We start from the raw sequence: 23,929 nt of genomic DNA on the forward strand, positions 1-23,929 counted from the left end.
CCACAACTGTAGTCCTTAATAACACTAAACGACAGGGTCATCTTAGAATCCACATACTGCTAGATCTAAAGATCTAGGGCCAGTTCAGCTCGCTTGGCTAGACAGTTGGCTCTTGATGCCGAGCAAAGCGAGCAGTGTGGGTTCATTTCCTGTACTGGCTGAGGTTATTCATGAAGGCTCTGCCTTCTCAACCTTTCCCCTTGCCTGAGGTGTGATGATTCTTAGGTTAAGTCACCACCAGTCAGCTCTCATTCCTCAAAGGGGAAAGCAGCCTATGGTCATCTGGGACTTTAGTGACTTTACTGTACCAGATCCAAAGAGCTTAATTAAAAAAATTATTTTGGTTGTAATAATTAAGGACACAATCGAAATTTATGACATGTAGAGTATAATTGTCTGAATGGACTATAAACTAAGCTCCTTCAGTGTTTTTAATGGCTCAATTGGCTAGGTAACATCAGATTGTTTCTCTCCGCTGTTGCTGCGATAACCTGCTGAGTATTTCCAGCATGTTCTGTTTTTATTTCTTATTGTGAATTTTCCTGGAGAGTAGAAATTTAGCAGCATACTGAACGGTGAGCTCAACTGAGCCAATATGAAAGGATAACAATGCTCTGCAAATGAATTCCTAAAATCATATTTGCCATTCCTGTAAAATGAATGTTTCAAAGAATGTCAAAATCCCTATGTAGGGTTTAGTTTGCTAATATGTAAATAACAAATTAGGTTTGTACTGAGAGCTGAGAAGAGAGTGGGATTGCCTCCCACCTTTGACCAACCTTCTGACACACTGTCTCCAAGCTGTCAGATTCCAGAGGGATTCCTGTCCTGTTGTGGGGCAGTGTGCCGTCAAAAACTAGCACCTTCAGATAAGGAGGCAGAAACCTATTGTGAAAAAATAATCAGCACAATGACAGAATTCCAAAACAAAACCGAGGTGAAACCTGCAGAGGGCGGCAGCGATAGCGACAACTCGTCAATCTGTCATTTATCATTTGCTCCCCCTCCCTCCTGTCGTGGCGGGCAGTCCTCCGGAGGAATTCTCAACGATCCCGGCAATCCAAGCGGCCGCCCCGCCCCCCTCCTCCTCCCGGGGGTCGCTGGGAACGAGGCTGGAATAGAGGTGAAAGGTCAGCGGTGTGGAGCAGCCGTTGGAAACGGGGTTCAAAGAGGAAAATTAAAAGTGAGGGTCGAGGCGGCGGAGTGAGAGTCGGAGGCGGCCGGCGTGGGGAGAAGTTCAAAGGTAAGTAGCTCCGGCCCTGGTCGGTTTATGCTCTTCACCGCCCCGAGAAAATAAATAATTTCGGAAGAGTCTTATCGAACAAACACCGGAGTGTTGCAGCGCCTGGAGCTCAGACGGCGGGTCCAGCCGGGGGGGGGGGGGGGGGGGGGAGAGGTGCCAGATGCTGTGGAGGTGGGAGGATCAGCAGCCTCAGCCTGGCTGCCAACTTCGTAAATAACTCCCCAGCATATTACTATTATTTCACTTGGTCTTGGAGCTCGATTGATCATAGTTCTGGATTTAGTTATATTAATGGGCTAATACTCTTTTATGTTTAATATGTTGGGCATATTCGTCATTCCAATTTTATAGTTTTATTACGAAAGGAGTTCGTTACATTATTTTTTTTGAAGCGCGATGTTTTTTCGCGCGTACCGAATGGCGGAGCAGGCTCGTAGGGCCGAATGGACAACTGACTGCTCCTATTTCTTACCTTGGGATGTTCTTGTCTCTCCTCCTCCCCCCCCTCCCCCCCCTCAATAAACGTGGAATAAAACTGAGTTTTTGTTTGTTGATTGAATCTAATTTTATTAGTCATTAATGTCTTCATTTTGGGGTGCATAATTCCATTTGTTTATATTAGGCTGAAAACAATCGATAGCTAATTATTCTAGTGGATCATAGGTTTTAAATATGACTATTATGATTTTGTTAGCTGTTTGATTTTTGGTGGTGTTTGGTAATGCAGGATATGAATTGTACTTATCTTGATTTGTGACTTCTGGATAAAGACTTGCAAAATCGAAATGATGTTTATCTTCAGATGATTGAATGTTGATAAGCAATAATGTTTTTTGCCTAATGTACAAATATTTTAGTACTGTCTACTTATTTCAACATATATCTGATGTTCAGTAATCCAATGTTTAGGCAGTTGTAGTCTGGTGGTAATAGTCAATTTGTGTTTTATTAGGTCCTGGTATTAGTGTTGTGAGAATACCTTGAATATACATTTATACCCTTTACTTTGCATGGAAATGAGTATAATCATTTTAATTACATTTCATTTTTAATAATTTGCACACAATAGCATTAATAAAATAATTAAGGGACAGCTTATCCTCAGGATGCCATTCCCAGATAAGTTAGCAGTTGCCTGATCCGTGTCGGCAATTTGTCTTTGACCTTTTTTGGGTTTTGTATTATTCTGATTCATCAGAATAATTTTTTAACTTTAGCTATTTTAGAACTGAGCGAAATAAATTAAAGAATTGCTTAAATTAAAGAATTGCTTAATTTTTTTTATCCTATCATTAGTACAGTACTAAGTAAAAGAAAATAGATCAACCGAATTTAAAAATAATCTGTAAGCTGATATTTTTAATTTATACGGTGTTCCTGGGTGAAAGGATAGTTCTGTATGACAGTTCCTGGAATGACATTTATTAAAGTTGAGAAGTTGGTTGCAATTAAAAATGCATGTACATTGGGTGTTGCCTCTGTGTGAATACTCCTGGGTTCCAGCCTTTAATCCAAATGTGAGAACAGTGGAATTCCCGAGGGGAAATCCATGCTTGATGATGCAGAGCTCCTAATTATTGCTGCAAAATTTAGGAAATACCATTTTTAATCGACATCTGCACCCTTTTCAGTGTTGAAGGTGACTTCCAGCCAAACACTTAGAGTATCGCTCTCCTGTAAGAATCATAGAATCCCTACAATGCAGAAGGAGGCCGTTCGGTCCATTTGAGTCTGCACTGATCCTCAAAGAGCATTCTCCTGCCCTATCCCAATAACCCCTCAACCTAACCCACACCTCTTTGACAATTTAGCATGGCAATCCACCTAACCACATCTTTGGGTTGTGGGGATGTGACCATGCAGTCACAGGGAGAAAGTGCAAACTCGATAGGGGCCGGGATCGAACCTGAGACCTCGGTGCCATGAGGCAGCAGTGCTAACCAGTACGCCACCGTGCAGCCCACTGAGATGTGCTCGTACTACCAAATAAATAACTCCGTGATGGTGTAAACCAGGGCTGCAACAAATAGTTTTAGTAAGTACTTGTCTTCCATGCAATAAAATACAAGAACAAGCGGAACGGGTGGGCTTCTCTGTCTTCTCCAGCCAATGGGGTTTCCCATTGTGGGCAGCCTCATGCCATCAGGAAATCTCGGGCTGCCAGCGCAATGGAGAATCCCAACAGAGGAGAATCTGGTTCAGACTATTTCCCTGCACCGAGGATAGCTTGCACAAAATACATTCCAACCAGCATCCGAACGAGGATTTTGTAAAATCATGCTCTTGCAACCAATTTTTTTTTTTTTTTGTTAATCTCCTTGTGTTCTCTACTCAAGGGAAGGGCCTATACCAGATGATGCCTACTGAGCACCCAGGATGACAGTGCTCCCAAAACATTGGGTGTGAGTCAGTTACTGATACAGGCTAACAAATTGCTTTTGGCTCTGTCTTTTGAGGAAATAACTTGAAACTCTGGCTCATTAACATTCTAACAAAGAATGGAGGTCACCTTTCGAGTGGGCACATTTAAAAAAATTTAAACTCCTCATGCCACCTGAGGTAGTGGGTGATGCATATGCCTCTCTCATGACATTGGACTTGGATATGTAGACCTCATTCCAAGCTACTCTGCATAATGCCTTTTAGCTTTTGAGGCAGTTAAGGTTTTGAATGGGCTGCTCTCAAACAGGGTGTGAACGGGTGTGGAAGTATAATCAAAATTCAATGTTTACAGTGATTTGAGAGTCAACCCACTGATGGTCCATGCCACCACATGGTTGCCCTACCTACCATTTGATGGAGTATTGTGAAATTGGCAGCATAATCAAAGACCCCTCCCACCCGAGTTATTCTCTCTTCCAACCTCTTCCATCGGCAGAGGATACAAAAGTCTGAGAACACGTACTAACAGATTCAAAAACAGCTTCTCTGCTGTTACCAGACTCCTGAATGGCCCTCTTATGGACTGAACACATCTCTATGCATCTTCTCTATTGTTGTAGCACTATACTCCATATTCTTCACTGATGTCTATGTATTTACATTGTATATTTATTGTATGCCTATGTTTTTCATGTATGGAACGATCTGCCTGGACTGTATGCAGAACAATACTTTCACTGTACCTTGGTACACGTGACACTAAATCTAGGCCAAAATTGAGATTAAGAGATTAATGGTAGTGCAGTCAGGTATGCTGTTAATTGTGCTGCAAGTGAGAATTTCATTGTACTTAAAATTGCATGTGAGGGTTCAGCCCTGAGTTAGTGGTCTAATTACTAACTAGTGACTATCCTTTAAGGTAAGTGGGTCAATTTTGGGAGTAAAGTAGCTGGAGGTGAAACTCAGTGGAGGTCCCTCTACGGAGGAGTTCCGCCCCTCGGGGGGGCCCTGGGGCGGAGGGTGTTACACGCAGCAGTCCCATGCAACCATAGACTGCATTGGTTCTCGGACTCCTAAGTTGCCTGCCATTTTTTTTCGGGGCTCTGTGGACCACGTGTATCTATAAATTGAGTTCGACTGCACTCTCTTTTGAATTTCTTGAAAAACCTTTCGTTACAGTTTTGCTTACAATTCAGACCCACGCACCTGCTCTTGGATCCTGGTGCAGAGAGGGAGGAAGACCTCGTGAACCTGCCCCTGGGCCTCGCCAACCTCACCATAAATAGGTTCATGCAGTGGGTAACCGAGGGGTTCATCCAACCTGACTGTCTACCCCTCTTCTGCGGCTATATTCATGGCCAGGTGTCCCTGGAGGGGGAGCATGTTGTGTCCACGGATACTATTGAGGCTTTCTGTGCCAGGTGGCCTCCTCTGGGGTGCTTTATTGACCCTTTTAATCACATTTTGTTAAGTTTTTAATTTGCTCTGTTTTTGTTTAATTTGCTCTGTTTTTGTTTAGGGCAGTATTCCTTTAAGGGGCTGCCCATTTGACTCTGTCCCTCAGTTTCTTTAATTCATTTTAATTGTTTCAATTCAAATGAGCTATGTCAGCACTCCGCCGATCCCTACAATACCAATGTCTACATCCCTGACAAAACAGCAACGTCTGAGAGCTCTCCATTCCTTCCTTAAACAGGACCAACTGGTACCCAAGCACCATCCGGTCTTCTCTGTCTAACTGAATGTTTCTCACATTGAACAACTTCAACACACTCACTTTCTCCAAATAAAGGATATTGTGGTGCATGGAGCATAGCAATGCCTGGCTTTTAGTGGGATATGTGAAACATGCTTCATTCCAGTACCCCCTTCTCTTGCCTTTTGTAGTTTCCCATGTTTGCCCTGAACTAGAAAATTTCATCAGCATTGTTTCCAGTTTCCCCCTTTTCCTTCCTTGTCTTCTCTGTTTCCATTTCTGGGGATCAACCAGTATTCACTATAAGTCCACTGACTTCCACAGCCACCGTGACTATTTCTTCACATCTACTTCATATAAGGACTCTATTCTTCCAGTTTCACCATCCTAATTACATCTGTTCTAACAACTAAACCTTCCATAGCGTGCCTCTGTTACTCCTTTTCCTCAAAGGAGGACCCCTCCTTCCCTCACCGTGGTTTATGGGGTTTTGACTATCCGTTTTATTTCCCGCACTACTGCTCTCACCCCTTCTTTCCTGAACCCTGAAGGATTCCCCTTGTCCTCACTTTCCACTCCACCAGCTTCCATATTCAACGGATCAGTCTTTGCCCTTTGTGCACATCCAGCATGATGCCATCCCCAAATACATCTTTCCCCTTTCAGTGTTCCAAAGTAACTTCTTCCACCCTAGTCCATGCCTCAGTCACTCCAAATAGCCCTCTCCTTCCTCCTTTATGGGAATATGATGTTATTGGTATTACTGAGACTTGGCTGAGGGAAGGGCAAGACAGGCAACTAAATATCCCAGGGTATAGATGCTTCAGGAGGGATAGAGAGGGAGGTAAAAGGGGTGGAGGAGTTGCATTACTGGTCAGAGATGATATCACAGCTGTAATTAAGGAAGGCACGATGGAGGATTCGAGCACTAAGTCAATATGGGTAGAGCTAAGAAATAGGAAGGGTGCAGTAACATTGTTAGGACTTTACTACAGGCCTCCCAAAAGCGAGCGTGAAGTAGAGGTACAAATATGTAGACGGATTATAGAAAAATGTAGGAGCAATAGGGTGGTTGGGAGATTTTAACTTCCCCAACATTGAATGGGACTCATGTAGTGTTGGAGGTGTAGATGGAGCAGAATTTGTAAGGAGCATCCAGGAGAGTTTTTTAGAGCAGTATGTAAATAGTTCAACTCGGGAAGGGGCCATACTGGACCTGGTATTGGGGAATGATCCTGGCCAGGTGGTTGAAGTTTCAGTCGGTGATTACTTTGGGAGTAGCGATCACAATTCCGTAAGTTTTAGAATACTCATGGACAAAGACGAGAGTGGTCCTAAAGGAAGAGTGCTAAATTGGGGAAAGGCCAAGTATAACAAAATTCGGCAGGAGCTAGGGAATGTGGATTGGGAGCAGCTGTTTTAAGGGTAAATCCGCATTTGAAATGTGGGAGTCTTTTAAGGAAAGGTTGACATGCATGACAGACATGTTCCTGTGAAAATGAAAGATAGAAATGGCAAGATAAGGGAACCATGGATGACGGGTGGAATTGTGAGACTAGCTAAGATGAAAAAGGAAGCATGCATAAGATCTCGGCGACTTAAAACTGATGAAGCTTTGGAGGAATATCGGGAAAGTAGGACGAATCTCAAACGCGCAATAAAGAGGGCTAAAAGGGGTCATGAAATATCTTTGGCTAACATAGAACATTACAGCGCAATACAGGCCCTTCGGCCCTCTATGTTGCGCCGACCTGTGAAACCCCTCTAAAGCCTATCTACACTATTCCCTTATCGTCCATATGTCTATCCAATGACCATTTGAATGCGTTTAGTGTTGGCGAGTCCACTACTGTTGCAGGCAGGGCATTCCACGCCCCGTACTACTCTGAGTAAAGAACCTACCTCTGACATCTGTCCTATATCTATCTCCCCTCAATTTAAAGCTATGTCCCCTCGTGCTAGGCATCACCATCCAAAGAAAAAAGGACTCTCACTGTCCACCCTATCTAATCCTCTGATCATCTTGGGAAAATCCCAAAGCCTTTTATTCGTATATAAGGAGCAAGAGGGTAACTAGAGAAAGGATTGGCCCACTCAAAGACAAAAGAGGGAATTTAAGCATGGAGTCAGAGGAAATGGGTGAGATTCTTAATGAGCACTTTGCATCGGTATTCACCAAGGAGAGGGACATGACGGATGTTGAGGCTAGGGATGGATGTTTAAATACTCTAGGTCAAGTTGGCATAAGGAAGAGGGAGGTTTTGGGTATTCTAAAAGGCATTAAGGTGGACAAGTCCCCAGGTCCGGATGTGATCTATCCCAGGCGTCTAAGGGAAGTGAGGGACGAAATAGCTGGGGCCTTAACAGATATCTTTGCAGCATCCTTGAGCAGGGGTGAGGTCCCGGAGGACTGGAGAATTGCTAATGTTGTCCCTTTGTTTAAGAAGGGTAGCAGGGATAATCCAGGGAATTATAGACCTGTGAGCTTGACGTCAGTGGTAGGCAAACTGTTGGAGAAGATACTGAGGGATAGGATCTATTTACATTTGGAAGAAAATAGACTTATCAGTTATAGGCAGCATGGTTTTGTGCAGGGAAGGTCATGTCTTACAAACCTAATAGAATTCTTTGCGGAAGTGAGAAAGTTAATTGATGAGGGAAGGGCTGTAGATGTCATATACATGGACTTCAGTAAGGCGTTTGATAAAGTTTCCCATGGCAGGTTGATGGAAAAAGTGAAGTCGTATGGGGTTCAGGGTGTGCTAGCTAGATGGATAAAGAACTGGCTGGGCAACAGGAGATAGAGAGTGGAAGGGAGTTCTCAAAAGGGACAAAGGTGACTAGTGGTGTTCCACAGGGATCCGTGCTCGTACCACTGTTGTTTGTGATATACATAAATGATCTGGACGAAGGTACAGGTGGTCTGATGAGCAAGTTTGCAGATGATACTAAGATTGGTGGAGTTGCAGATAGCGAGGAGGACTGTCAGAGAATACAGCAAAATATAGATAGATTGGAGAGTTGGGCAGAGAAATGGCAGATGGAGTTCAATCCAGGCAAATGTGAGGTGATGCATTTTGAAAGAACTAATTCAAGAGCGGACTATATGGTCAATGGAAGAGTCCTGGGGAAAATTGATGTACAGAGAGATCTGGGAGTTCAGGTCCATTGTACCCTGAAGGTGGCAACGCAGGTTGATAGTGGTCAAGAAGGCATACAGCATGCTTGCCTTCATTAGACGGGGTATTGAGTACAAGAGTCGGCAGGTCATGTTACAGTTGTATAGGACTTTGGTTAGGCCACATTTGGAATACTGCGTGCAGTTCTGGTTGCCACATTACCAGAAGGATGTGGATGCTTTAGAGAGGGTGTAGAGGAGGTTCACCAGGATGTTGCCTGGTATGAAGGGTGCTAGCTATGAAGAAAGGTTGAGTAGATTAGGATTGTTTTTGTTGGAAAGACGGAGGTTGAGGGGGACCTGATTGAGGTCTACAAAATTGAGAGGTATGGACAAGGTGGATAGCAACGAGCTTTTTCCAAGACTGGGGGTGTCAATTACAAGAGATCACGATTTCGAGGCGAGAGGGGGAAAGTTTAAGGGAGATGCGCGTGGAATTTTTTTTACACAGAGGGTGGTGGGTGCCTGGAACGCTTTGCCAGCGGAGGTGGTAGAGGCAGGCACGATAGCATCATTTAAGATGCATCTGGACAGATATATGAACGGGCGGGGAATAGAGGGAAGTAGATCCTTGGAAAATAGGCGACAGGTTTCGATAAAGGACCTGGGTCGGCGCAGGCTGGGAGAGCTGAAGGGCCTGTTCCTGTGCTGTAATTTTCTTTTTTTTTTACAGCACTTTTTCATGCAAGCGGAGGAAATGTAGCATCTGTCCTTTTCACTTTCTTTCTCACTGTTCAAAATCAAAATACACCTTGTAGGTGAAATAGCAATTTGCTTGATTTGCATAAATGGCTGCCCATGATTTAGGTCCCATCTACAATGGGGAGACCAAATACAGACTGGGTGAGGCTTTGTGGAACAACTCCATTGAGTCAGCATGTGTGACCCAAGCTTTCAGTAACCTGTCATTTTGATTCTCATTTTACTCCCACTCTGATCTTTCTGCCCTTGGCTGCCTATAACATTCAAGCTTGACACAAACCGGAGAGACAGCAGCATTTCTTTCGTTTAGGCATTTTATAGCCTTCTGGACTCCCATGTTTAAGAGTTCAGCCAGTTTAGATTATGACATCTGTCCTTATTTTATTTCCTTTTTCTTTGATGGTATGTGTATCTTTTCCCCACCCCATTCTTTGTTCCTGCTCACCTAAGTTGGCTCCTGGTTAAACAATGCCACAATTTTTAATATTCTCATTCTTATTTTTGAATCACTCCCTGGTTTTGCCCCGTAATCTCCTCCAGCTCTATAACAGGATACCTGTGCTCTTTTAATTCTGACCTCTTGAACATATTTAATATAATGTTGGAAAATGTGACGTTATGCACTTTGGTAGGAAGAATAAAGAAGCTGAATATTTAAATAGAGGAAAACTGAAGTACAGAGGGATTTGGGGGTCCTTGTGCATAAATCGTAAAATGCTAACATGCAAGTTCAGGTAATTGGGAAAGCAAATGGAATGTTGGCCTTTATTTTAAAGGGAATTCATAGAATCCCTACAGTGCAGAAGGAGGCCATTTGACCCATCAGATCTGTACCAACCCTCTGAGAACACCCCACCCAATCCCCGTAACCCCACCCAACCTGGACACTAAGGGGCAATTTAGCGTGGCCAATCCACCTAACCTGCACATCTTTGGACTGTGGGAGGAAACTGGAGGAAAGCCATGCAGACATGGAGAGAACATGCAAACTCCACACAGTCACCCAAGGTTGGAATTGAACTCTGGTCTCTGGTGCTGTGAGGCAGCGGTGCTAACCACAGTGCCACCTTGAACTGCCCTGAATGGGTATAAGAATAGGGAAGTCTTGATAAAACTACACAAGGCACTAGTTAGACTGCACCTGGAATACTGTGAACAGTTTTGGCCCCATTATCTAAGGAAAGATATACTGCCATTGGAGGCAGTCCAGAAAAGGTTCACGAGAGTGTTCTTGGGCATGGAGGGATTTTCTTATGAGGATGTTCGAGTAGATTGGGCCAGTACTCATTGGAGTTAAGAAGGGGGGTGACCTTATTGAGACATATCGGATTCTCGAGGGGTTTGACTAGTAGATGCTTAAGAGGATGTTTCCTCTTGTGGGAGAGTTTAAGGCCAAAGCGCATAATCTCTGAGTTGCCCATTTAAGAGCAAGATGAGGGAAATTTCTATCTCTGAGGGTAATGAAACTATGGAATTCTTTATCGCAGAGAGCTGTAAAGTCTGGGCCATTACATATCTGCTGTCTCAGCCTTGAACATACTTGGTCAGTAAGGGAGTCAAGGGTTATAGGGATAAGGCGGGAAAATGGAATGGAGGGTTATATCAAATTGAATGGCGGAGCAGACTCGATGGGCCGAGTGGCCTACTTCTGCTCCTACGTAATTTTGCTTTGTGCTTGATTTTTGGCCGCAGTGAGAGAACGGGTCAGATTCCATTACACTGGTTACTTTCAATAGTCAATATGTATCCGTATGGGATAATAGGTCCAAACAATTCTTTTTTTAAAAAAAAACTTATCTCAGTCTTTGTTTTTGTAAAAAGTGGGTCGATGCGTGTGGTCAGGTAATGTGAATGATCTTTATGTTGGAGTTTGGAGCAGCATTAGGAATAAATATTCCACCAGAAAGGATCCCTTCTCATAGTTGATAATGAAAATTGTCAAGACAATAAAAGAAATCATAAATTTATGCTACATTCATATCCTAATGGGGATATTCTGGCTTAACCTGTTGCGTAAAGCTGCAAACTGTTGGGACATTGCCCATTCCTACGCTCGCTATTCTGTGCTCACCTAGATGTTGTCTTTGACAGCCAGAACTTGGTTCCATTTGATTTCTTTGCCTGTTCTGTCATCAGAATTGTTCAGGTCTACTGTACTCTTCAACTGTCTTGACTCCACAGTACCATCTAATTCTCCAAGTTTAATGTAACCATTGCCTGCTCACCTCTTGGAATGCCGCCAACAGATCAATAATCACCGACTCTTCCATATTTCCTCCAGGATGTCTGTTTGCTTGTGAGCAAGGCTTCTATCATCCATAACCTTCATGAGGATGATCACATTGATGGTATGACCGTGACAAAAATTGGTTCACCTGAAGTCCCTTGCCTGGCTGTACTTTTCAACAACTGTTTTCACTTACCATTGCAGTGGCAGTGTGGCCTTTATCACTAAACCACACCGTGGTCACTTATACTCTTCTGGCCAGCTCTCTTTTCAGCACCTCATCTTGTTTTATACCTCTCGCCTCACTGTTGAAAATCTTTAATCGCCAATGTCCATCCAAGCCCTAGTTTTAGAGACGTAGAAAATGGGAGCGGGAGGAGGCCATTTGGTCCTTCGAGTCTTCTCCACCATTTATTATGATCATGATTGATCATACAACTCAATAGCCTAATCCCACTACCCCTCCCTACATATCCTTTGACCTCCTTCACTCCAAATGCTATTTCTAATCGCTTCTTGAAAACATTCAATGTAATGTTTTGGCTTCACCTACATCCAATGGTAACAAATTCCACAGGCTGGTCACTTTTTGGATGAAGAAATTTCTCCTCATCTCTTTCCTAAATGGTTTACCCCGTATCCTCAGACTATGACCCCTTATTATGGACGCAACCACCATCAGGAACATCCTTCCTGTATCTACCCTGCCTAGTCCTGTTAGAATTTTATGAGATCCCCTCAGTCTTCTGATCGGCAGCAAATACAATCCTAACTGATTCAGTCTCTCCTCATACTTCAGTCCCCCCATCCCAGGAATTGGTCTGGTAAACCTTTGCTACACTCTCTCGAGAGCAAGAACATCCTTCCTCAGATAAGGAGACCAAAACTGCACATATGGCCTCACCTGTATAATTGCAGCAAGACATCCCTGCCCCTGTATTCTAATCTTCTCGCTATGAAGGCCTAAATACCATTTGCCTTCTTTACCACCTGCTGTGTTTGCATGCTTATCTTCAGTGTCTGGTGTAGAAAGACACCCAGGTCGCATTGTACATTCCACTCTCCTAAATCTATGGTATTCGGATAATAGTCTGCCTTCTCGTTTTTGCTACCAAAGTGGATAACATTGCATTTCTCCAAATTAGACTGCATCCTCCATTCATTCATTTGCTCACTCACTCAACTTGTCCAAATCACCCTGAAGGATCTCTGCATCCTCCTGACAGCTCACCCTCCACACAATTTGGTGTCATCTGCATTTACCATGAGATTTCTCATTCCTTTCCTCCTTTTAGCTTGGGCACTTTGAAACTTCTCATCCTCTCTTATTTTGATATTTATCTTAACTTGCCTTGCCCCCTCTTTGAATTCATTGTCTACCTGTCCTCTGTAGTCTCCTACATAAATTCATGACAACCCTGTCAATCTTGCCGTCTCATACCATGCAAGCCTGAGAACTCTCTTAGTTACCCCACCATTGGCCTCGTCTGCATCTTCACTCCCATAACCCTACTATTAGCAGCTGTGCCATCAGCTAGCTAGGCCCTAAGGTCTTTAATTCCCTTCCTAAATCTTTATTTCTTCACCTTTTTAAGAAGTCCCTGAAAATCCACCTCTTCTCTTTTCACAAATTTCTCCTCCTTTGGCTAGGTATTAATTTTTTTGTTGCTTACATTTCTATGAAGCTCCATGGGACATTTGTCTATCATTAAGCAGCACGGTAGCACAAGTGGCTAGCACCGTGGCTTTACAGCGCCAGGGTCCCAGATTCAATTCCCCGCTGGGTTACTATCTGTGTGCAGTCTGCATGTTCTCCCCGTGTCTGTGTGGGTTTCCTCCGGGTGCTCTGGTTTCCTCCCACAGTCCAAAGACGTGCAGGTTAGGTGGATTGGCCATGCAAAATTGCCATTAGTGACCAAAAAGGTTAGATGGGGTTATTGGGTTGTGGGGCTATGGGGATGGGGCTTAAATGGGTCTGTGCAGACTCAATGGGCCGAATGGCCTCCTGCACTATGTTCTAAAGGTGCAATATAAATGCAAGATGTTGATTGCAATTCCCAACATCTACGTACTAGATGTACTAACTGTACTAACTGGACATCCCTCTTGGCATTAATATACCCTTTCACTTGAAGGTTCTTTCTCTTGTTCATGTGACTTTTAAATGCAAGGATACTGGGAGAGCTCCATTGTTAAGATCTTATATGCCCAGTTGGGAGGTAGAGGGGACCTTGATTTAATTACTTAACTGAAAGTTTGCACAATGCAGTGCACAATCTGTATTGCATCAGAATGTCAGCTTGATTATGTGCACAAATTCATAGTTTAGCTTGAATCCAGGATTTTACAATTTAACCACAGGAATACGGCCCAATGGAACAAGTATTTGATTTTAATTTAAAAAAATATAGTATTGCATGTAGATAAAAGCAAATTACTTTGGATGCAGGAATCTGAAACAAAAAAAGAAAATACTGGACAATCACAGCAGGTCTGACAGCATCTGTTAGATAGATAGATAGACACCCACCCCCCCCCCCCCCCCCCCCCCCCCCCCAACAACAGTTTAAATCTGACCCCATTTCCAGTTCTCTCCAGCTTTGACAAAGAGTCATCCAGACTTGAAACGTTAGTTCCCTTCTCCCACAGATGCTGTTAGACATGCTGTGATTGTCTAGCATTTTCTGTTTTTGTGCTGGTATTACATGCACTTTATTTCCTTCTAAAGGTCTACTTAAGATATTGTATACAATTTATTGCTAACTCTTGAGAACACCTTAGTACGGGGTCGTAAATTTTATGCAGAAGGGGATGGAACTGGATATTATAAGGGAAATGGGTGTCATACCACTTCTGTATGTTGGCTTTACAGGACATTCTCCTTTATTCTATTTGCACATGACGTCTGACTGCTCTACTGGGGATTTTAATTGAGACAACTATAAATAGCATTTCCTTCAGTGACTCCGACATTGGAGTGAATGTTCCCTGCGGTGGTTGTTGATATAATGCTTATGGGTGTGAATTAGACTAGATATCTGAAGGCTGATGGCATTTACTTTGGGAAGCCAGTGATGTGGAATAATGAGTGGATTTGATTTGTAATTGCAGCTTATAGCTAAATAGCCGAGTACAATTTACAGAACTCCTGTAGACTTTCTGAAAGGTTATTCACCAAGAGAGCTTTCTGCCGAATAATATTCTGTTGTGTATTTGTGTTATGCTACATAAGTTAGTGCTAAACTCAAAGGAACTATATAGCAATTCCTTAGGTTTCAGCTTTTATCTATTTTTCCTGCTTTTTTTTTGTATTCTCTAAATAACTGATTTGCAAAGTCATTTTGTAGTTGTTTGTTCCAAATTGGATTTGTGCACAAAAGATTGTGAATGCATTGCTATGATCAGATTCCTCCGGATATTAAGTTAAATCTAAATATTCTATATTGTGTGGTTTCCTGCATACTGCACTTTATCCATAAGCTTTTAAAATATCATGAATTAAATGATAGACCAAATTTCTTCTGCTATGAACTCAAAGCAAAGGTCTTGCTGTATTTATAATAGGTCTCATTCAGCTATTTATTGATACTATTACAAGCAAATGTGTTGAGGTATCAGAAGCAAACTGACGTATGTGCTGGCATTACTGATTTATACTGACATTTTGGATGACAAATGTATTGTTTTAGTTGAAAGTAGTGAAAGGTATGGTATGTTGAAAAATGTGAATAATTTGTTCACTTGCATGTTATTTGGAAGTGCACTGCATTTCTTGTGTTTCAGAGTCTAATGTTTCATTTGTAAATGTTGAATCTTTACAATTGTCAGTTCTGCATTCTGAGCAGATCAGTCAGTACCTGTTCAGTGCAGGCATTGTGGACACATAAATTGCCATGGTATGGATGTTGCAAAGTACAGTGGAACCAGGCAGTTGGATAACATGAAGAAAAATGATCTTTGAGCACAATTTAAAAATATTCAGACTTAGTATGATTGGCTCATTTATGTGGTTTTCTGATGGTGAATTGGCACTTTAACTTTTATTTTTGAAATTTAGAGTACCCAATAATTTTTTTCCAATTAAGGGGCAATTTAGCGTGGCTAATCGACCTAGCCTTTGGGTTGTGGGGGTGAAACCCACGCAGACACTGGGAGAATGTCCGTGTGGAGTTTGCACAGTGACCCAGGGTCGGGATTCAAACCCATGTCCTCGGCGCCGTAGACAGCAGTGCTACCACTGTGCCACCGTGCAGCCCGGCGCTTGAACCTTTTAACTTGAAATGTCCCGTTACTTGCATTCATGTTTCATAAATGTATTGGTTTGGTTTAGCTGTAAAACTCAGTTTGGTGAACCAAGGATTACTTTAAGATTGGTTGGGCATGAAGGACGAGAAGGTTTAGATTTCCAAAAAGCAAATATGTCTTGTGGAAAAATTCTCTTTACTGAAAAGCAGATGGGAGGAGAGAAAAGCTGATCCATTAAGCTAGTTCCTGCAATCATGTTCCTAAAATTTACCCTATCCATTGGTTAATTATTCTCCTGGGTGTTGCAAAACATCTTTTGGGGGAAAAAAATCTGGGAAACTCCCCTCCTTTTTAAGCTCGACTATAATATATTGGCCCACCAGTGAATCTTTTCCAGTAATTCTAAATCATCCGCCATGTCGAATGACCAAAACTAGACATCGTATTCAGGATCAGGCCTTATAGAGTGAGTGGTAGCCTGTTGAATATGGTGTGTGCCTTGGACTCCAGAGGTCATGAATTCACATCCCACCATAGCAAGCTGGGAGAGCTGAATCTGGTGCTTTGAGGAATCTCATCAAATAATTAACCGTGAAAACTGCATGAATACCCACTGCAGGAAAGCATCCTTGCGCCATGGTCTGGGCTAAATGAAATATCAGTCCCGGGCTACACACTGACTTGATGCCTTGGGAAATAATTGTGTCTTTGCCTGCACCACACACAGCTCCAGTATAAATATAAAAAAGGTCTTGTTTTTATATTGGGTTGTACTAACACACTTCTTTGCTTTTGTTATAGTCTTGAATAGTCTTGTTATCAGGGTTTGAACCTTTATTATATTATTATTAGAAACTCATGCACTTGCATTTCATTTCTGCTCAACAATGCGTATTGCCCACAAAACTATGTTTACCAAAATTAAATGTTTTTTTTAAAATAAATTTAGAGAACCCAATTCATTTTTTTTTCCAATTAAGGGGCAATTTAGCGTGGCCAATCCACCTAGCCTGCACATCTCTTGGGGTTGTGGGGGCGAAATCCACGCAAACACGGGGAGAATGTGCAAACTCCACACAGACAGTGACCCAGAGCCGGGATCGAACCTGGGACCTCGGTGCTGTGAGGCAACAGGGCTAACCCACTGCGCCACCGTGCTGCCTGAATTAAATGTTTTTTGGTAGCATCACTTCTTCACTTTTTAAAATTCCAAGCTCTGTTGAGATAAAAGCCAAGATTCCATAATTCTTTTGTACTTGTACACAAGATTTTAGTGATTTCTCTACAATGCCACCTAAATTCCTTCGTTCTTCCACCTTTTCCAGTCTCTCAACATTAGATAATCCTATGTCTTTCTTGGGTCCCCAAGTGACCGATTTCACACTTGTTCATAGGTTTGCCTACTCGTTTAATCTGTATGTCCCATCTAACTTCATGCTCTTATTCATACAGCTTGCAAATATGTCTTACAAACTGAATTGCGTATGTAATATGGATCCTGAAAGGCACTGTTATCATAACAGAACCTAAAGTGCTGACTGAGAACTTTTTGAAGTACAATTTTCTATCTGTCATCCAAATCAATAGTAACGTATATCTCCTGCCTTCCAACCAATGACTGATCATATGACAAGGTTACTTGCAATTCATTTTGCTAATAATTTCTTGTATGGAACACCAGTCAGAAGCTTCTCAGATGGTAAAGATTATCAACATGGAGGTAGTCTGGTTGCAGTTTGCTGCACTTTTACAGCTACAGGATGGTTTGAGCTTTCTGAATTGGTTGAGCATATAGGTGCAAAGATATTGCTGTCCCTCTGGATAACAGCCTTATCTATGTCCATTTCACAACTGACCCTCTTATTGGGTCCTGCCTCAGCATAACATATCAGCATATCACTGATCTGCAGGAGAAGAGGCTTGACAAGAACATTGAATGAATTCTGACCCCAGTTCACTTTTATCCCTGACATTGACATAAGAAGAATCCGAGTTCCAGGCTCTGTCATGGGGACACAGGTGGGAGTTTCTGATGTAGATGGTCCTGACATGACCATATTCTTCATGGCATACTACAAATTTTAATTTCATGCATCAGTACCTGCTCATGAGATATAGAATACTGGAGTGCTCCACAATCAGCACCATGAAAACCTGTAGGCATGATGCCTGTCGCCTTCAGCAATTTAGCTGGTCTAAAAGCATAGTTTTAAAATTCCTGCGGGCTGAAGTCTGCATTCTTACGCATATCAGAAGAGAGCTGACACTCGTGAATGGCTAACTGATTTTCCTCTCTTCTGTTGTTACTACTTCTATTCATTGTGATTTGTGCATCAGGCAGTCCACTTTCCTCCATGCCACTTTAAAAATCATGTAGGGTAAGTTATTTCAGAGCTGATACATTCAGGGTCTAATTTCATGGTCTTGCATCTCCAGAAAGAGCTTTTAACATTACCTTTGCATGAATTGCAAATCTAAGGTGCTTCACTGGAGTTTCATAAAGCTAATGTAAAGAGATATTACGTTAGATGACCAGAAGCTTGGTCAAAGAGGTTTAGAGACGGTATTGCAGAACTTTAGGGCCTTAGCAACTGAAAGCATGACCACCATTGGTGTAGCATTAAAAGCAGCAGTGTTCAAAAGACCAGAATTAGCAGAGCCCAGATATCTCTTGAGGGTTGTGGGGCAGGATGAGATTAGAGTTGGGGAAACAACAATTAAGAATTTTAAAATTGGCAGTGCCTTTTTTCTTTCATTTAATCCATCTGTCCAGTTGACATGGTTGCCAGTGGCCAGGGCATCAGTTGTTCCCTACCCGTAAGAGGAGGTGGTGATATAGTGGTATTGTCACTGGACTAGTAATCCAGAGACTCAGGATAATGTCTGGGAACCCGGTTTGGAAATGAGCAAATGTGACACCACTGTTTAAAAAAGGAGGTAGGCAGAAAGCGGGTAATTATAGGCCAGTTAGCTTAACTTCGGTAGTAGGGAAGATGCTGGAATCTATCCTCAAGGACAAAATAGCGAGGCATCTGGATGGAAATTGTCGCATTGGACAGGCGCAGCATGGGTTCATAAAGGGCAGATCGTGCCTAACTAATTTAGTGGAATTGTTTGAGGACATTACCAGTGCGGTAGATAACGGGGAGCCAATGGATGTGGTATATTACTTGCTGGATTTCCAGAAAGCTTTTGACAAGGTGCCACACAAAAGTTTGCTGCATAAGATAAAGATGCATGGCGTTAAGGGTAAAGTAGTAGCATGGATAGAGGATTGGTTAATTAATAGAAAGCAAACAGTGGTGATTAATGGGTGTTTCTCTGGTTGGCAATCAGTAGCTCGTGGTGTCCCTCAGGGATCCGTGTTGGGCCCACAATTGTTTACAATTTACATAGATGATTTGGAGTTGGGGACCGAAGTGCCTTGGAGTTGGGAACCAAGTGTAATGTGTTCAAGTTTTCAGACGACACTAAGATGAGTTGTAACGCAAAAAGTGCGGAGGATACTGGAAGTCTGCAGAGGGATGTAGATAGGTTAAGTGAATGGTCTAGGGTCTGGCAGATGGAATATAATGTTGACAAATATGAGGTTATTAATTTTGGTAGGAATAATAGCAAAAGGGATTATTATTTAAATGATAAAATATTAAAACATGCTGCTGTGCAGAGGGACCTGGGTGTCCTAGTGCATGAGTCGCAAAAAGTTGGTTTACAGATGCAGCAGGTGATTAAGAAGGCGAATGGAGTTTTGTCCTTCATTGCTAGAGGGATGGAATTTAAGACTAGGGAGATTATGCTGCAACTGTATAAGGTCTAAGTGAGGCCACACCTGGAGTATTGTGTTCAGTTTTGGTCTCCTTCCCTGAGAAAGGACATACTGATGATGGAGGGTGTGCAGAGGAGATTCACTAGGTTAATCCCAGAGCTGAGGGGTTTGGATTACGAGGAGAGGTTGAGTAGACTGGAACTGTACTCGTTGGAATTTAGAAGGATGGGGGGAGGGGGATCTTATAGAAACATAAAATTATGAAGGGAATAGATAGGATAGATGCGGGCAGGTTGTTTCCACTGGCGGGTGAAAGCAGAACTAGAGGGCATAGCCTCAAAATCGGGGGAAGTAGATTTAGGACTGAGTTTAGGCGGAACTTCTTCACTCAAAGGGTTGTGAATTTATGGAATTCCTTGCCCAGTGGAGCAGTTGAGGCTCCTTCATTAAATGTTTTCAAGATAAAGATAGTGTTTTGGGGAATAAAGGGTTATGGTGTTCGGGCTGGAAAGTGGAGCTGAGGTCCACAAAAGATCAATGGCGGAGGAGGCTCGAAGGGCCAGATGGCCTACTCTTGTTCCTAGTTCTTATGACCCGGATTCAAATCTCACCACGGCAGGTAAACTCAATAAAATATCTGGAATTAAAAGTCTAATGATGACCGTGAAACCATCATCAATTGTCGTAAAACCAATCTGGTTCACTAATGTCCTTTTAGGGAAGGAAATCTGCTATCCTTACCTGGTCTGACCTTCATGTGATTCCAGACCCACAGCAATGTGGTTGACTCTTAAATGCTCTGGTAAGCCACTCAATTGTATTCAACCACTACAAAAAGACAAAAAATAAATAATACTCACTGACCACCAGGCACCAAAAATGGCAATGGGAAACCCAGCCCTGTCGACCCCTATAAAGCCCTCCTTACTAAACATCTGTGAGCTTGTGCCAAAGTTGGGAGAGCAAAGTCTCAGAATAGTCAAGCAACAGCCTGACATAGTCATACTCACAGAATCATACCTTTCGGACAATATCCCAGACAGCACTATTACCATTCCTGGGTATGTCCTTTCTCACCGACAGGACAGACAAAGCAGAGGCGGTGGCACAGTGGTATAGAGTCGGGAGGAAGTTGCCCTGGGCATCATCAAAGTCGACTCTGGACCCCATGAAGTCTCATGGCTTCAGGTTAAACATGGGCAAAGAAAACCCCGGCTGATTACCACGTACTGGCCACCATCAGCTGATAAATCAGTACTCCCCCATATTGATCACCACTTGGAGGAAGCACTGAGGATGACAAGGGTGTAGAATATGCTCTGAGTGGGGGACTTCAATATCCATCACCAAGAGTGGCTCGGTAACACCACCACAGACCAAACTGGCCGGGTACTAAAGGACATAGCTGCTAGACTGGGATTGCAACAAATGGTGAGGGAACCAACAAGATGGAAAACCATAGTTGACCTCATCCTCACCAATATGCCTGCTGTAGATGTGACCACTGCACAATCCTTGTGGAGACAAAGTTCTGTCTTCACATTGAGGATACCCTCCATCGTGTTGTGTGGCACGACCACTGTGCAAAATGAGATAGACTTCAAAGAGATCTAACAACTCAAGACTGGGCACCATGAGGCGCTGTGAGCCATCAGCAGCAGCAGAATTGTATTCAACCACAATCTGCAACCTCATGGCCTGGCATATCCCCCACTCTACCATTACCACCAAGCTAGGGGATCAACCTTGGTTCAATGAAGAGTGCAGCAGAGAGCATGCCAGGAGCAACATCGGGCAGACTTGAAATTGAGGCATCAACCTCGTAAGCCACAACACAGGCCTACTTGTGTGCCAAACACCAAAAGCAGCAAGTAATAGACAGAGCTAAATGATTCTACAACCAACGCATCAGATCTAAGCTCTGCAGTCCTGCCACATCCAACCGTGAATGGTGGTGGACTATTAATCATCGCACTAGAGGAGGAGGCTCCACAAACATCCCGGTACTCTATGATGGAAGAGCCCAGCATATATGAGCAAAAGACAAGGCTGAGGCATTCGCAACAATCTTCCGGCAGAAGTGCAGAGTGGACGATCCATCTTGGTCTCCTCTGGAACTCCCCGACACGGTGGCACAGTGGTTACTTTCAAACCCACGACCGCTACCATCTAGAAGGACAAGAGAGCAGATACCTGGGAACCACACCACCTAGAGGTTCCCCTCCAAGTCATTCACCACCCTGACTTGGAAATATGTCGCTGTTCCTTCACTGTCGCTGGGGCAACATCCTGGAACTCCCTCCCTAACAGCACAGTGGGTGTACCTACCCTTCAAGGACTGCAGTGGTTCAAGAAGGCAACTCCCCACCACCTTCTGAAGGCCAACTAGGGACAGAAACAAAAGGCAGTAAGGGGGAAAAGTGTAAGGCTGAGAAGCCATAGTCAAAACTCCAAAAAGGGCCACAGTACAGGGTATAGTGACTGAGGAGAGCTCAGTGAATAGGCCCAGTAATACTAAAAGGAATAAAATGGAAGTAAAAACATAAATGGAAAGCAAAGTGGCAGGTTGTTACATGAAGATATGGGTTCAACGACAAAGAAAATTAGGAGAAACGTTAAAAGGAAAAATAACTTCGGAGAGGTTACTGATCAAGGTGTTAAGATTCAAAACAGGTATAAAGGCCAACAGAAGTGTACTTTACCTGAATGCTCGTAGTATTCGGAAAAAGGTAAATGAGTTGATGGCGCAAATCATCGTGAATTACTATGATTTAGTGGCCATTACTGAAACATGGTTAAAGGATGGTCACAACTGGGAGTTAAATATCCAAGGGTATCAAACTATTTGGAAGGACATAATCGATGGTAAGTGAGGTGGTGTAGCTCTGTTATTTAAGGATGTCATCCGGGCAGTAGTCAGGGATGACATTGCCTCTATGGAGGATTAGTTTGAATCCATTTGGGTGGGAATCAGCAATAGTAAGGCGAAAAAAGTCACTGATAGGAGTAGTCTATAGGCCACCAAATAGTAACATTATGGTGGGGCAGGCAATAAACAATGAAATAACTGATGCCTATAGAAATGGTACAGCAGTTATCATGGGGATTTTAATCTACATGTCGATTGATTGATTTAACCAGGTCGGTCAAGGCAGCCTTGAGGAGGAGTTTATAGAATGTATCCGCGATAGTTTCCTAGAACAGTATGTAATGGAACCTACCAGAGAACAAGCGATCCTAGATCTGGTCCTTTGTAATGAGACAGGTTTGATTAATGATCTCATAGTTAGGGATCCTCTCAGAAGGAGTGATCACAATATGATGGAATTTAAAATACAGATGGAGGGTGAGAAGGTAAAATCAAACACTAGTGTTTTGTGCTTAAACAAAGGAGATTACAATGGAGTGAGAGAAGAGCTGGCTAAGGTAGACTGGGAACAAAGACTTTATGGTGAAACAGTTGAGGAACAGTGGAGAACCTTCCAAGCGATTTTTCACAGTGCTCGGCAAAGGTTTATACCAACAGAAAGGAAGGTCGGTAGAAAGAGGGAAAATCGACCGTGGATGTCTAAGGAAATAAGAGAGTATCCAATTTAAAGAAAAAGCATACAAAGTGGCAAAGATTAGTGGGAGACTAGAGGACTGGGAAATCTTTACGGGGCAACAGAAAGCTACAAAAAAAGCTATAAAGAAGAGTAAGATAGATTATGAGAGTAAATCTGCTCAGAATATAAAAATTAATAGTTTGCAAAAATGCTGGCCGAGGGTGGTTTTCTTTTTGAGGAAGGGGTGATAGATTTGAAGGGGCGGGAAACCTGAAGAGCGAACTATTAACCATTTATGCTTGTGTAGGAACAAGGAGGGGAAGTTGGGTGGTCAGTTGTTCAGTAGGAGTAGGTAGGGTCAAGGGAACAGCAGGTGGATTTCATGGACAATATAAGCTTGGAGGGCATTGTTGCTCGTTGTGCTTTCTCTTTAATTGATCTGTTTTAGTAACCTTTGCTCTAGAGTCGCCAGGTATCTTTCTGATACCACCACGAGGTTTAAAGCCAAGTACTGATCAATAACTCAATACACCAGTTAGTAAGTTTCAAATCAATACACATTTATTATACACAGTCAATCACTACTCATGCATAAACTCTACTTACTAAACTATCACTACTACTAAAGCCTATACAGGTGTGGCTACACTATGAAGTAAGATGGGAATGAAATTAGCAAACTGCAGGTTTAAGATTCAGAATGGGGATGTTTGAAGTTTTAGCGACCGAATCAGGCAAATAATTTACATTGGCAACTTTGCCTTGTATAGCATGATGGCACCTGCAAGCATCATGCTTTTATAACCAATAGGTGGTGTGTTCTGCTTTAGCATATCTGCTACGTCTTTGAAATTTATTCTGCTCTACAGCCTTTTCCTTGGCATTCACTTAGTTGATAACTTGATAAATCCTTTCTCTAACTCTTCACAGAATGTGTCATCTTGG

At 42.8% G+C, this 23,929-nt stretch overlaps 1 protein-coding gene across 2 annotated transcripts in view; it reads left to right on the top strand.

The window, feature by feature from the left end:
* Positions 1–1,066: 1,066 nt before the first annotated feature.
* The window catches only part of LOC119964659 (guanine nucleotide-binding protein G(I)/G(S)/G(O) subunit gamma-12), a 153,838-nt gene continuing 130,975 nt past the window's right edge, over positions 1,067–23,929 (top strand). Inside the window, exon 1 of one of the 2 annotated variants that reach the window (XM_038794425.1) lies at positions 1,067–1,243. The gene's annotated coding sequence lies outside the window, so the exon portion shown is untranslated. The remainder of the gene's footprint in view (positions 1,244–23,929) is intronic. The other variant, XM_038794424.1, reaches the window with a different exon arrangement.

This window comes from Scyliorhinus canicula, chromosome 4 (assembly GCF_902713615.1).
Source record: "Scyliorhinus canicula chromosome 4, sScyCan1.1, whole genome shotgun sequence".
Lineage (NCBI taxonomy): Eukaryota > Metazoa > Chordata > Chondrichthyes > Carcharhiniformes > Scyliorhinidae > Scyliorhinus > Scyliorhinus canicula.